The sequence below is a fragment of the Mytilus californianus genome, unplaced genomic scaffold (assembly GCF_021869535.1).
Source record: "Mytilus californianus isolate M0D057914Y unplaced genomic scaffold, xbMytCali1.0.p SCAF_2, whole genome shotgun sequence".
NCBI classification, from domain to species: domain Eukaryota; kingdom Metazoa; phylum Mollusca; class Bivalvia; order Mytilida; family Mytilidae; genus Mytilus; species Mytilus californianus.
The window spans coordinates 99,824,356-99,840,587 of NW_026262668.1; the positions used below are offsets into that span (position 1 = coordinate 99,824,356).

General features: G+C 31.9%; 1 protein-coding gene and 1 long non-coding RNA gene across 3 annotated transcripts in view; both read right to left on the reverse strand.

Annotated features, from left to right (window-relative positions):
- LOC127730564 (uncharacterized) overlaps window positions 1-863 on the reverse strand; it is a 41,622-nt gene extending 40,759 nt beyond the window's left edge. Inside the window, exon 1 of the long non-coding RNA XR_007995155.1 lies at window positions 760-863. This is a non-coding gene — a long non-coding RNA (uncharacterized LOC127730564). The remainder of the gene's footprint in view (window positions 1-759) is intronic.
- Window positions 1-16,232, reverse strand: part of LOC127730543 (DNA mismatch repair protein Mlh1-like) — a 176,397-nt gene that overhangs the window by 136,339 nt on the left and 23,826 nt on the right. The window lies entirely within an intron of this gene.

Consider the following 16,232-nt stretch of genomic DNA (forward strand, 5'->3'; position numbering starts at 1 on the left):
ATCCCCCTTGTCATATTGTTCATATGTGAGTTCATCAAAATCCAGTTTTAGTTTTCAAAAATGTTCACTCTATTCTCTCTTCATATTTAAAAACAAGAGTGCACACACTGAAATGTCTTGTCTGCTTTATTGACCATTGATTTTATGTTGATAGTCCTAAATATAAAGTTTTACTACAAGTATCACATTAACTTAACATGATCCAAGAAAATGAGGTCAAGGTCAGATAAACCAAGCCAGAAATACATGTACACCTTACAATCATTCCATACACTGAATATAGTTGACCCATTGCTTATAGTAAACAAGAAACAGACCAAACCATGAAAACTTAATATTGACCAATGAACCATGAAAATAAGGTCACGGTCAGATGAACCCTGCCAGGCAGACATATACACCTTATAATCGTTCAATGGATCAATTTAGTTGACTTATTGCATATAGTATCTAAGAAACAAACTTAAACAGGAACAAGAGTGCACACGCTGAAATGTCTCGCCTTCTTTACTAATCATTGATATTATGTTGATAGTCCTAAATATAAAGCTTTATTACAACTGTCACATAAACTTAACATTAACCAAGTAAACTAAACATTGACCAATGAACCATGAAAATGAGGTCAAGGTCAGATGAACCATGCTAGGCAGGCATGTACAGCTAACAATTCTTCCATACAACAAATATAGTTGACCTATTGCTTATAGTTTAAGAAAAACAGACGAAAACACAAAAACTTAACACTGAGCAATGAACCTTGAAAATGAGGTCAAGGTCAAATAAAACCTGCGTGACTGACATATAGATCATAAAATATTTCCATACACCAAATATAATTGAACTATTGCATATAGTATTATAAAAAACTTAACTTTGACCACTGAACCATGAAAATGAGGTCAAGGTCAGATGACACCTGCCAGCTAGACATGTACACCTTACAATCATTCCATACACCAAATATAGTAGACCTATTGCATACAGTATAAGAAAAACAGACCAAAACACAAAAACTTAACTATAACCACTGAACCATGAAAATGAGGTCAAGGTCAGATGACACCTGCCAGTTGGACATGTACACCTTACAGTCCTTCCATACACCGAATATACTAGACCTATTGCTTATAGTATCTGAGATATGGACTTGACCACGAAAACTTAACCTTGTTCACTGATCCATGAAATGAGGTCGAGGTCAAGTGAAAACTGTCTGACGGGCATGAGGACCTTGCAAGGTACGCACATACCAAATATAGTTATCCTATTACTTATAATAAGAGAGAATTTAACATTACAAAAAATCTGAACTTTTTTTTCAAGTAGTCACTGAACCATGAAAATGAGGTCAAGGACATTGGACATGTGACTGACGGAAACTTCGTAACATGAGGCATCCATATACAAAGTATGAAGCATCCAGGTCTTCCATCTTCTAAAATATAAAGCTTTTAAGAAGTTAGCTAACGCCGCCGCCACCGCCGCCGTAGCCGCCGCCGCCGGATCGCTATCCCTATGTCGAGCTTTCTGCGACAAAAGTCGCAGGCTCGACAAAAATTAACATTGACCAATGAACCATGAAAATGAGGTCAAGGTCAGATGATACCTGCCAGACAGACATATACACCTTACAATCATTCCAAACACCAAATATATTTGACCTTGTGCTTATAGTCTAAGAAAAACAGACCAAAACACAAAAACTTAACATTAACAATGAACCATGAAAATGAGGTCAAGGTAAATAAAATCCTGCCAGACTGACATGTTCATCGTAAAATATTTCTATACACCAAATATAGTTGACCTATTACATATAGTATTAGAAAAACACACCAAAACACAAAAACTCAACTTTAACCACTAAACCATGAAAATGAGGTCAAGGTCAGATGACATCTGCCAGTTGGACATGTACACCTTACGTTCATTCCATATACCTAATATAGTAGACCTGTTGCTTATAGTATCTGAGATATGGACTTGACCATGAAAACTTAACCTTGTTCACTGATCCATGAAATGAGGTCAAGGTCTAGTGAAAACTGTCTGACAGGCATGAGGACCTTGCAAGGTACTCACATACCAAATATAGTTATCCTATTACTCATAATTAGAGAGAAATTAACATTACAAAAAATCTTAACTTTTTTTTCAAGTAGTCACTGAACCATGAAAATGAGGTCAAGGACAATGGACATATGACAGACGGAAACTTCATAACATAAGGCATCTATATACAAAGTATGAAGCATCCAGGTTTTCCACTTTTGAAATATTAAGCTTTTAAGTAGTTAGTTAAAGCTGCCGCTGCCGCCGCCACCAATGCCGCCAGATCACTATCCATAAGTCGAGCTTTCTGCGACAAAAGTCTTTTGTCACAGGCTCGACAAAAACTAGGAATATTAAGAGACAAAAATAAATGTTCATGGAAATCCTTGCTATTGTGAAATTTAATTTAAGTGTTTCTTCTGTGCCTGTGGATTTATTACAATTATTGGGATACAAATTTTCTCTGATTTCATGGGTATATTTCTATAAGCTTTTATGCATACTTTGGCAAACCAAGGAATCAAATATCCATGAAGATTAAATTTTTCCTCAATCCACAAAAATTTGAACTCATGAAAATAAATGAATCCACAATAGCAAGCTTAGTTTGAAACAAGACAAAAACCTAAATATATTTTTTACTTGTTGATGGAGAAACTAAAAAATAATTAAAAAAAAAAACAGAATATATTACTGGGACTTAATTCTTCTAAATTGATTTTCATAATTATGTAACAGTTTTATGAGGTAAACAAGTACACCACAATAACCACATATTTTCCATCCTGCCATTTGCCAAAAAATATGAAGAGATCAATAACCACATTTATCATTTTCATATTAGCCAATCAATAACCAATAAATGAAAATCAAAATTGTTTCCCCTTAGTTATATATCAACCAAATATTCTTACAAGGTGAAGTTGTGATGTAATACTCAAATTGAAATAAATGTCCAAAACAAGGCAATAATTGACAAATTGTCACTGTAGAATGACGACATATGAAGGATGTTACTATACTTAGCATTAGTAATATAAGTTATTACTTGTTAGACACTATTTAACAGATGTTTTATCAGTAAGGTTTAATTGGTTAACCTTTGCAGCAAGTACATTCAGTATACGGCTTCATTGCACTCAGAAGAAAATACTCTAATTGCACTGAGTGATAGAAAGCAATTCCTGGACTTTTGAATTTGAAAACTATTTGTCCTTGCATTTTTCAATTAACAAAAAAAAACATTCCAAGGTGAAAGTGCCAAAATAAAAACACAACAAAATAAAATATTCACCAAAAGATCAATGCAAGATTTTTCAATTATCATATATAAAGTATTCTCAGTTAAGATCATAATAAAATAATAAAATTAGTCCATGCATAATTCAATTTGATTTAATGAAAATAGAAACAGTTACATTAATTATGATCAGACATTGTTACTAATAAGTCATTTTGATTACCGAATCAGTATAATTTTGTAAGGTGTGTTCACGTTTCTCCAACATTTGATAATTAGACTAAAACAACATTAAAGATTAGGGGGTCCTTGCATCTTGACATTTACCTATAATTCACCTGTTTCAGTTCTTAACTAAAATATTATTAAAAGGGTACTTATTGTTTTAAGATTTTTTGTAAAATATCAACAAAAAATATATTTTTTTTACAATAATTGGTTTTTATATTTAAAAAAAAATAGTTTCCCCAAGATTTTCTCTATTTTCCATAATAATGTATTATTGATTACAATGTTGCGATCTTGAATAAAAATACACATTTTCTGAGAGCTTTTAAGAATTCATAATAGCTTGAGTCATTAAACTTATATAAAAGTACCAAACGCTGCTTATTATCAAAGATGTAGTATTTTTAAATTTTTTAGTCAGCTTGCATTAATTGTCCAAAGCTTACGTGACAAATGGAGTACATTTGTAGCTCACAATTCAGTAAGCCAGTTCCCTCAGTTAAACACGCTATAGTTCACGTTGTGATGTACCGAATTTGTATTCTCCCTCTTTCGTGGAAAAAGTGAACAGATATACGACTGACTCTTCCATCTGCTTAAGACAGCATGCCAAGTACATTGACTTCTGCTCTTATGATACACAAACAGAACGACCAGGTAGATCATATATGGGTCTTCGCAGTAGAAGACAACAGCTTTCAATGACTATATACGTACATAAAACTTCGTTGTTGAACAGCATTTTAGATTTGGACATCTACATGTAACACAAATACTAAAACATATCAAGTAATAGAATAAATTACCAGAATGAGGTACAGTCAAAGAACATTTCAATTTTCATGTTATTTCAATTAAAATTCATTTCTTTTTAAAAAATAGTTTTGAGATTATATCTTGATAAATTTTTATGAAATTTTCAAAGTTGAAGTAGAAATGTTTGAATTTTCCTTATTTATTTATGGATTGTTTTTGTTGAATAACTTTTTAATGTTGTTATTCAAAAACGGATATAAATAATAACATATTATTTTCGGGTTATATTCAACCAAAAATATATGAAAAACCAATTATTGTAAAAGAAAAAATATATTTTTATTAATGTTTAAATATATATGATCTTAAAACAATACCACTTTTTACAATATTTTAGTTAAGAACTGATACAGATGAATTACAGGTAAATATCAAGATACCAGTCCTTAAGAGGATCCCCTAATCCTTAATGTTGTTTTAGTCTAATTTTCAAATGTTGGAGAAACGTGAACAAACCATCTGTAACAATGTAAACCTCAAATATAATCTACCCTTCTCCCTCAGTTCTACTATGAAATCATTGCTATTAAATATATTCTAATCTATCAATACTATTATTTTTGTATTAACTTTTTCTACTTATTTTCATAATAGTAATTCAAGTGTCAAAACCATACCAACTTTACATTCATGACATTATTATTAGGCTGATACAACTAATTAAGCACAAACCTACTTTATGCCAAAATCAAAAAAAAAAAACGCCAAAAAATGAAACAGCAAAGTTATCCACTACTATTATATGTAAAATCTACCAAAATATCATAATTTATGTTATAACTGTCGTTTGAATGCTGTCTAATCGATGAATATCCCCACATCTCCTTTCATTTATACCTAAAATGTTAAGAAAATTTTGAATAAGCAACATCTCAAATTCAGAGAATAACAAGAATGTGTCCATAGAACAAGGATTCCCACTCGCAGTATCATTTTCTATGTTCAGTGGACAGTGAAATCTGGGTCAAAACTCTAATTTGGCAATAAAATTAGAAAGATCATATCATAGGGAACATGTGTACTAAGTTTCAAGTTGATTGGACTTCAACTTCATCAAAAACTACCTTGACAAAATACTTTAACCTGAAGCGGGACAGACGGACGGACAGACGAACAGACGCACAGACCGAAAAACATAATGCCCCTAGGTGGAGCATAAAAAAGAGTGGACACCCTGAAATGTCTCATCTTCTTAATATAACTGGTATGTAAATGGTCTGTCTTATTGATTAGTAGTCAATTTTGCATGCAACTAGCGCATGTCGAACTGCATATGAATATCAAATAAATATACAAGTAAATTTTGTACTCTCTGAAAATAAGGCAAACAGAATATCATACAGATAGCAGTACAAATATATAGGATGCACTTAAATATTGCAAAAAATACTTAATAATTTGAATTTAAATCTCTAATACTTGTCAAACAAATTTTCTTCAAAAACAATAGTGCACACGCTGAACTTTAGGATAAAGGTGAAATCAAAGGTTTTACTACAAGTATCGCATAAACATAACAATCAATGATCCATGACAATGAAATCAAGGTCAGATAAACCCTGTCTGACAGATATGTACACCTTATCAGCATTCCATACACCAACTATAGTTGATTTATTGCTTGCAGTATCCAAGAAAAAGACACAAATCATGAAAAATTGACATGAAAATGAGGTCAAGGTCAGACAAACATTGCCAGACAGACATAAACACCTTGCAATCATTCTATAAACCATATATTTTAACCACAGACCTTGATCACTGATAAATGAAATGAGGTTGAGGTCAGGTGAACCCTTTCCGACAGACATGTAGACCTTGCAAGGAACCCATATACCTGCCAAATACAGGTATCCTCTTACTCATAAATAGTGAGAAATTCACATGACAAAAAAATACAAAAAACAAAACTTAATCAGTCCCTGGACCATGAAAATGAGGTCAAGAACAGTTGACACATATAAAAGATGGAAACTTAATAACATTAGGCATCTGTAAACTAGGTATGAAGCAGCCCAGATGCCGGTCTTCTACCTCAATGAAATATAAAGCTTTAAACAAGTAGTTAATGCTGCCCTATGTCTCACATTCTTTGTCTTTGGTCATATGTTATTGTTCCCAAAATTTTCATTTTCTTGATATAAATGTATAGGGGTCACCAAATTTGTTCTTTATAAATAAATCATTCAAGTTTATGTGTAATATCTAAAAATATGTAAAAATAAGATACAGTCACGACATCACACATACTTTTGCTTTTTCTTCACTTTGATCACACAGTACCAAACCTTAAACTATTCATATGGACATAAGGAATTCAGTGTCTCCATTTGGATTTTATAATAATAAAAGGGAAGATTTTGTGGCAATAATATATCACTGAAGTGAATGCGTAGGACAAGGTTTCTAGAAACGATAATTTATAGGATTATCAACTTGGTGAAGAATTACTATTAGAGCATTCATTGGTTTTTCCAAGTGATACTCTATTATCATAAATAAACACCTATTGAATATAAATTATTACAAAACCTGATCAAACAATAGTTATCTAATCGTAAATAAAACACATTTACGTTGAAGGCGTGATGATAATAGTTTTTGTTACTTTGTAAATCAGTCCTATGGAGAGTTGTCTCATTGGCACACATACCACATCTTCTTATATCTATAAAATACAAAAATTCAAAATATTTGCTCTAACAATACTGATGTGACAGAAATGGCTAAAACACGACAAGGAACTTCAGTCAAAGGTGAAGGCCTAGGAAAGCTGCTCTCCTTTATAGTCCTCCACTTTAAAAGATATATCTCTGGATTTCATTAGTATTTCCAAATGGAAGATGTCAGAGATATTTTAAATGAAAACTTAGCACAAAAAAAGAAAACATATTTGAACTATTTATCGGTGATTACTATTTAATTCTACGTGGGAAGTTCACAAGAAAATAAATTTTATGAAAAAAAAGGAGACAATGGTATAACAGGGAACTGATAGTCTCAGCAGAGAAGCAGCAAATACCAATTTTCAAGTTTTAGGTTTGACCAAACTGTGGTTGGAACTCACGACCTCCCGCACTTGAGGCGAACACAACGAGACCACCGAGGCCTGTTTGGGTTAAATTGTCTATTCTTTTTCATTGTTGTGTCAATATTTTATTGCTGATAGGGTCATTTATCATAAGTCTATTACAAATGTACTTTTTCATCAAACTTTGATACAAATTGGTCCCCAAAACAGTTTTCCAAAATTCTTATAATTTTTTTGTTGGTTTTACCATATAATATACTTTATGTTAAAGGAGCCATGGTCTGTTAACAGGTTTTACCATATAATATACTTTATGTTAAAGCAGCCATGGTCTGTTAACAGGTTTTACCATATAATATACTTTATGTTAAAGCAGCCATGGTCTGTTAACAGGTTTTACCATATAATATACTTTATGTTAAAGCAGCCATGGTCTGTTAACAGGTTTTACCATATAATATACTTTATGTTAAAGCAGCCATGGTCTGTTAACAGGTTTTACCATATAATATACTTTATGTTAAAGCAGCCATGGTCTGTTAACAGGGTTTACCATATAATATACTTTATGTTAAACAGCCATGGTCTGTTAACAGGTTTTACCATATAATATACTTTATGTTAAAGCAGCCATGGTCTGTTAACAGGTTTTAAGACCCTATAAAGAGGATGAAGGTCATATTTGAAATGACCAAGTGGTGTAAGAAATGAACTGGAACATAAAGCTAAACCTAACCTGGACAGACAGACATACAGACATATTGAGAACGAATCATCTATATATACCTACAACATTTAAAACAGGCCAAAACAGTTGACTTTTTGGTATAGCAGCCCATGAATATTTAAACTGTTTAAAAACGTCCTTTTAGTGCATTATATGCAGCACACAATATAACATAAAATTTAACTAGTTTAGCTATCTGTGAAAGAAAATGTTAATCTTTTAATATTGTTGTAAAAATAGTGGTCATCTGTAAACAAATTATATAATAATATAATAACCTACTACTCTAGGCACTTTTATTTAGGTTACACCAGTTAAAATATTGAAAGTATGACCTTGGTTTAATTCATCATTTAAATGTCTAGTCCACTGGCTTAAAAATATTTATAAACAACATCTCAAATGAGATAAAGGTCAAGGTTACTCAAATGTAGTTGATAATATTTGACTAGATTGTAGTGATAAACTATTGATGTCCATGAAATGGACTTAAATGATTGTTGTTAGTTGTCATAAGTATATATCATTTAAGGTTATTAATTCAAACAGGCTGTTAGTTGTCCCTTTTTAATTACTTCACTTTTTGCTATTCATGAGCCCTATTTAGCTTACAATACAGTATGGGTTTTGCTGTTCAGGGGCCCTATATAGCTTACGATACATAATGGGTTTTACTATTCAGGGGCCCCATTTAGCTTACAATACAAAATGGATTTTGCAGGTGCCTTTTATAGCTTACTATACAGTATGGATTTTGCAGGGGCCTTTTATAATTTACTATACAGTATGGGTTTCCATAGGACCTTTTATATCTTACTATACAGTATGATTCTTGCAGGGGCCTTTTATATCTTTCTATACAGTATGATTTGCAGGGGCCTTTCATATCTTACTATACATTGAGGGTTTTGCAATGGCCTTTTATAACTTACTATAAGATATGGGTTTTGAAGGGGCCTTTTATAACTTACTATAAGATATGGGTTTTGAAGGGGCCTTTTATGACTTACTATAAGATATGGGTTTTGAAGGGCCTTTCATATCTTACTATACAGTGAGGGTTTTGAAGGGGCCTTTTATAACTTACTATAAGATATGGGTTTTGAAGGGGCCTTTTATAACTTACTATAAGATATGGGTTTTGAAGGGGCCTTTCATATCTTACTATACAGTGAGGGTTTTGAAGGGGCCTTTTATAACTTACTATAAGATATGGGTTTTGAAGGGGCCTTTTATAACTTACTATAAGATATGGGTTTTGAAGGGGCCTTTTATAACTTACTATAAGATATGGGTTTTGCAGGGGCCTTTTATAACTTACTATAAGATATGGGTTTTGAAGGGGCCTTTTATATCTTTCTATGCAGTATGATTTGAAGGGGCCTTTAATATCTTTCTATACAGTACGAGTTTTTCACTAAAGGCTATAAATACCTACAGTTGTTAATATCCTTTTCTTTGTTCTATCTGGAAAGTTGTTTCTTTGGTAATCATACAACATCTCCATACTTCTTATTCCCCACTACCCTTATGACAAAAGTATAGTTGAATTTCATTGGTCACATTCATTCTTGGACAATAAATTCGTGCAATTATAATCATTTATTTTTACAGTTAAATCACAATATTAGTTAGGTCAAGTAAAACATTTATCTTAGAAATTTTGTTTTAGAAGTAGAACAAGAATATGTGTCCATAGGGCACTATTCCAAGCTAACACTATTACATTTTAAAAATGTTCAGTGAACTATGAAATCTGGGTGAAAAGTCAAAACCCCTTATTTTGAAAACACTGAAAAAGTTCTCATCATAATGAACATGTGTACTAATTTGCAGTTTAATATGACAACAACTTCATGGTCAACCACCTTAAACAAATATGGAATGGGCAGACTGATCAACAGACAGATGCATAGATGGAAAACACAATGCCCCTACCATCCTAGACAGGGCATAAACATAATTATATAAAATGAATATGTGTTAAACTAAAACCTACGCAGAGCTGTAATGTTTTCAACTTATTTAGCAGTCTATTTAAATAAGTTTTACCTTAGACATAGAAATAGATAAATAGCTGCTTATGTTAAAATAATTGGAACTTTGCTTATCTATTGCCTGAATAATTTATTCTGAAGACAATACAGACATAAAAGTATGACAAGAACTCCCACATAAACTGTGGGACCAGGTACATAAAAAAATGTGTAATTAATATATATTAAGAATATCATAAGTTAATTCTGAATAGTTTATTAATTACTACTATATTCATATTTCACCTACATTTAAGAACACAGCTATAAATTATTTCGTATTGGCAGACAGAGGCGGATTTAGAGGGTTTTCCAGGGGGCCCGGCCCCCCTATTATTGGAAAAATTTGGTTGATTATATAGGGAATCACTGAAGCATGACTGGAGCGGGCCCCCTCTTAGGCAGTCAGTGCCCCCCCCTTATGAAAATTTCTGGATCCGTTACTGGCAGAGGTTTGTGCGATACAGAATTTTGTATGATGAGAATTTTTATTGTTACATTAAATCATCAAGAATTAAAATCTCATGGCACAGAGTCAGAATGTTTTACTTACTGTGTAAGCTAAGGTCACATGAAAACAGATCAATTAAAAAAAAACAAATATTGTTCCTGTATGCATTCAAATGGTAAGAGCTACAGAGAACCTGTTGACAAATCATTGAGTCCCATGAAAAACATACTGCAATTTCTGATTAATAAAACATAAAACCATAGTTGCCCCTTAAAACCTAAAAAGTCACAAAAAGTTTGTATAGAATCCTAACTGAATCCTAAATTGGAAGAACCAAAAGGGGAGACAATTTCACTATTCCATGACACGAACATTGAAGTTTTTTAAAAGCCTCTTTTGCATTGTTACATCTCAATCTCAACAATAAATTTTATGTTAAATCTGTTTTAATTCTTATGCATAATTCATACATCAAAATGGGATGAAAAAGAATATGCAACACTTTAAATCCGTGTACAACACCACAAGGTGTAATCCCCATTGTGTTTCATCAGACCAAAAATAATGAATGTCCCATCAACTGGAAAAATTGACAAAATCAAAAGGGCAGTTAAGTACAGTCAGGTACACATGATGACAAACAATCCAATTTGGAATGAAAGCTTTAGGAACATAAGGTCTTAGAGAAACAGGCTGCAATGTATGGATGGAAGAATGAATATTATTACTATGTCCTCTGCTGTGGTGCAGTGGAGCCAAACAGATCATCTATGAACATATTTCAACAACTACTGAACTATAGACAAGCAGTAATGATGATGATATACCAAAACTCCAAGATGTTGCAGCTAGTATTCAAATAATAGTGCAACATATCTTAAAATTTTCTTCCTTTTACAAACCAGTAATCATAATGAAAATCTTCTCTTTTTACATGATAAAATAAAGCATTTTCCTTTACAAATGATCATAGAAAAAAAATCATCAAGACTACAAACACAAGTATAAATGACCTTAGTTTCTAAAAACTGAAATTTCCTTAAAATATAATATTCCATCCATACCAAATATTAGAAAAATATTCATTTTGTCAATGATTTATGTGATAAGTGGCATTTTTATTTTAAAAATCAAGGATAAATAACTATTCTTATCTTTTTGGAAAAGGAAATACTGCTCATACATCAAAATTTATTTCTTTAATCAAAATCCTATATTACTGTTGATAGAAGAATGAATGTAAATGATGCATCATCATCTGTCATTAACTACAAATACACGTACATAATGATTGACCAAAAATTTCTATTTAAAACTCTCAAGACTGATTATCATTACACCACAACATTAGAATTTCTTTGAATAATCTTCTTAATGTATCAAACTGCTTAAAGTAAATAAGGAATTTTCAGACAGAAATGTAACTAGAGGCTCTAAAGAGTCTGTGTTGCTCACCTAAGCTTATGTGCATCTCAACAAGGACACTTTCCAACATTGTGGACTAGAAAATAATTCATAACTAAAATTTCTTTTTTGTTGATCTTATATTGCTGATCATTTTTTTTGTTTCCAGTTTCTCTCTAAAAATCATTATTTTAGGGCAATCACTCCTATAAAAAGTCTACTAACAATTTAGGCAAAATTTGACTTGTTGGTAGATCTTGTCTTGCAGATTATTTTTGCTATTCAAAGTATCTATGTATGTTTTATAGTTTTCAAGATAATAGTTAAAAATGCAAAAAATGTGTATTTTCCAATATATCAAGGACCATTACTCCTAACGACAAAAAAGAAAACTGTCAATTTTAAACTTGCCCACCATTTGTCATCAGTAACAGCATATTAAAATTTTAAGAGCATTGCCTGAACGGTTCATAATTCATTGAACGAAACGACATAAAGTGCCATTTTCCAATTTATCAAGGACCATTTCTCCTGAGCGGTTAAGGGAAAATTGCCAATATTGATATTGACCTCCATTTTGTCATTAATATCAACATATAAAAATTTGAAAAGCATTGGTTGAACAGTATATAAGCTATTGCATGGAAACTTGGCAGCAGCCATCCCACTCACTGTACTTCACCAATTAAATAACTGTTGTTTTTCCTTCAGAAAACATAGTTTAAAAATGAACAAATTTCATAAAATTCATCCTTTAAGAGAAATAGCTCTTTTCAAAAGTCATCTGACAGTTTTGATTTAAATGGATAGTTGGTAAATCTCAACATTTTGAACATTTCTACACGTCAGATTTTCTCTATTCATAGCGGTTTTCAAGATAATAGACAAAACTTGCGCGAACCCCTATGTTCTATTTTTAGCCAGACACATTTTTAAACTAGATACCCGATGATGATTGAGGTCAAGTTTAGTTCAATTTGGCCTAATAGTTTAAGAGGAGAAGATTTTGAATAAGTTAAGGGAAGACGAAGAACGACGGACTCCAAGTGATTAGAAAATCTCACATGACCCTTTGACCCAGGTGAGCTAAAAAGGATATTGGGCAGATGTTCACACTGCAAAAACTTCATGAGTTGAATAACCAAAATACCCCAAAAAACAGCTCTTTAATCGCTGTTCTTCTCCTTGATAGTTGCTAAAAATTCTACAAACAAAAACTATAAAATCTCTAACAACACAGCAAGGTCATTACAACCCTAGATTGACTTTAGCAAACTCTTTGATATCTATCTGTGACTGATACATATACTATAAAAGAAGTATATGCATAAGTAATCATGTGAGTATTCAATTAACTGCATATAAATACTGGTGAAGTCTTCTAAAAAATTCTATCATTCATTGCCTGACAAAAGATTATAATCATAACAACTACAAACTAGAGGCTCTCAAGAGCCTGTGTCGCTCACCTGTATTTATTGATGCTTTGGAAATCATGTAAAATAAGGTTAAAATCATAATTAATAGTATTAGATATTAGATATTATAATGATATCTAAGATAATAACAAAAAACTGTAAAATTTCTGTAAAATTACTAACTCAGGGGCAGCAACCCAACAACGGGTTGTCGGATTTGTCTGAAAATTTCAGGGCAGATAAATCTAAATCTGATGAACATTTTTGCCACCTGTCAGATTTGCTCTAAATGCTTTAGTTTCAGAGATATAAACCAAAAACTGCATTTTACCCCTATGTTCTATTTTAAACCAAGTTCGCCATGATGGTTAGAAGGCGTGGGTCATCGGACAAATTTTTTAAACTAGATACCCTAATAATGATTACGGCCAAGTATGGTTAAATTTGTCTCAGTAGTTTCAGAGAAGAAGATTTTTGTAAAAGATAACAAAAATTTACGAAAAATTGTTAAAAATTGACTATAAAGGGCAATAACTCCTAAAGGGGACGACTGACAATTTTGGTCATGACAACTTATTTGTAGATCTTACTTTGCTGAACATAATTGCTGTTTACTGTTTATCTCTATCTATAATAATATTCAAGATAACCAAAAACTGCAAAATTTCCTTAAAATTACCAATTCAGGGGCAGCAACCCAACAACAGACTGTCAGATTTTTCTGAAAATTTAGAAAGATAGATCTTGACCTGATAATATGTTTTACCCTATGTCAGATTTACTCTAAATGCTTTGGTTTCAGAGATATAAGCCAAAATCTACATTTTACCCCTATGTTCTATTTTTAGCCATGGCCGCCATCTTGGTTGGTTGGCGGGGTCATCGGACACATTTTTTAAACTAGATACCCTAATAATGATTGTGGCCAAGTTTGGTTAAGTTTGGCCCAGTGGTTTCAGAGGAGAAGATTTTTGTAAAAAGCTAACGACAACGGACGACGGACGCCAAGTGATGAGAAAAGCTCATTTGGCCCTTCGGGCCAGGTGAGCTAAAAAGCAAAAAACCAAGAACAATATTATCAAGACTTTTGTATGAAAGCTTGACAAGAAAAAAAGGTTGAAATTTGCATAAGCATGTAAAAAGTCTGTTATTAGTCCCCTACCGACGTCATGCTTGAAGATATTGATTTGATAAATGGTATATAGTTTTATCATGACAAGTTACAGATCAAGTTCGAATTTTGTTCCGGTCTGATGATTTTGTGCAGAGTTATGGTGTTTGGACTTAGAAAATTCACTCAAATAATCAGTTTTCCTCACTTTTTTTCGTCACTTGAAGATATGGATTTGATAATTGGTATATAGTTTTATCATGACAAGTACAGATCAAGTTTGAATTTCCGTTCTGATGATTTTGTGCAGAGCTATGGTCCTCGGACTTAGAAAATTCACTTAAATAATAAGTTTTCCACACTTTTTTCGTCATGCTCGAAGATATTGACTTGATATTTGTTATATAGTTTACACCATGACAAGTTATAGATCAAGTTAATAGCATATTGTTCCAGTACAATGGATTTTTAACCGGTAGGGGACTATGTATTGCCATGCAATGCTCTCAGAATGCTTGTTAATCTTTCATTTTCACAGGTCCTTCCCCTCATCAACTGAACAGTAGAGATTACCATTCAAAACTTCACATCTTTTATAAAAGATCTGTTTCCAAAAAGCTCAAGCAAAAACTGATAGAGGCATCTATTAGAATATATTAAGAAAGTTTGAGCAAGAAATGTTAAATATTCTGCTCTTATTTGAACTCCTAAAGAGCCAACAAACCACTTCAAATTAGACAAACCTTTCGCTTACAAAAAGGGAAAGACATGCACCTTATCAAACTATAAATTATAATTCATTTCCCTCTTTATCATGTAAATCATCATAAATTTCACTAAATTAAAATGTTTTCATAAATCATAGTTTTTTTATTCACTTGACAAGATTTCAATTATATCTGAGTTCAGAGTATAAATGTTATCTACACCAAATAATTAATTACTCTTCTTTAGACCAAGGTTACAGGCTTTTATGTCTGTCAAACACTTTGCTATATGCACAACACATATTTTAGATGACTGTGATCATATAAAAATACTGTAAATTCAGCAATTAAGCATAATGATTGCATTTATTATTAGGAATCACTGTTGACTAGTAAAAATTCGAGATTTAATTAGTGCGATTGCAAATATTTTCTGAAGGGAAATTTCTACAGAAATTATGAATGCAAGTTTTTATTATTGCAAACATGATGCTGTACCATTTTTAGCATTAAAAAAAATCATCACAATAAATTCTGAATTTTTTTACAATTTTTTTTTACAATTGTCTTGTTTTTGTAGTTACCCAATATAAATCAATAGTTTAAATCAATCAACAAATTTATCATTACTATTGCATACATAAATAATTCCATAAATTTCAATATAGATTATTCAAAGGCATCATTAGGTTACATAAAATCTCCAGGTCATAGAGGGTCATTTTCCTTTGAGGAACTAATCTGCATGTCCGAAAACAATTGAATCAAATAATTTATTGGTTACAACAACTATAATGTTGATAAAAAGCTTGAGAAGAAATCCAGTCTGGAAAGGGGAACTTGATAAACAGTATGTGAAGGGCATTTTAATTCTTTTCTCCAAATAGTGAGGGAATAAGTGATAAAATGGTGGGTGTTGCACACCAAGGTTTACTGACATCAGTAATTACAACATGTACTCGATTTTTTGTCAATTTTGGATATAAAAAAACTCCAGTTCACATGCTA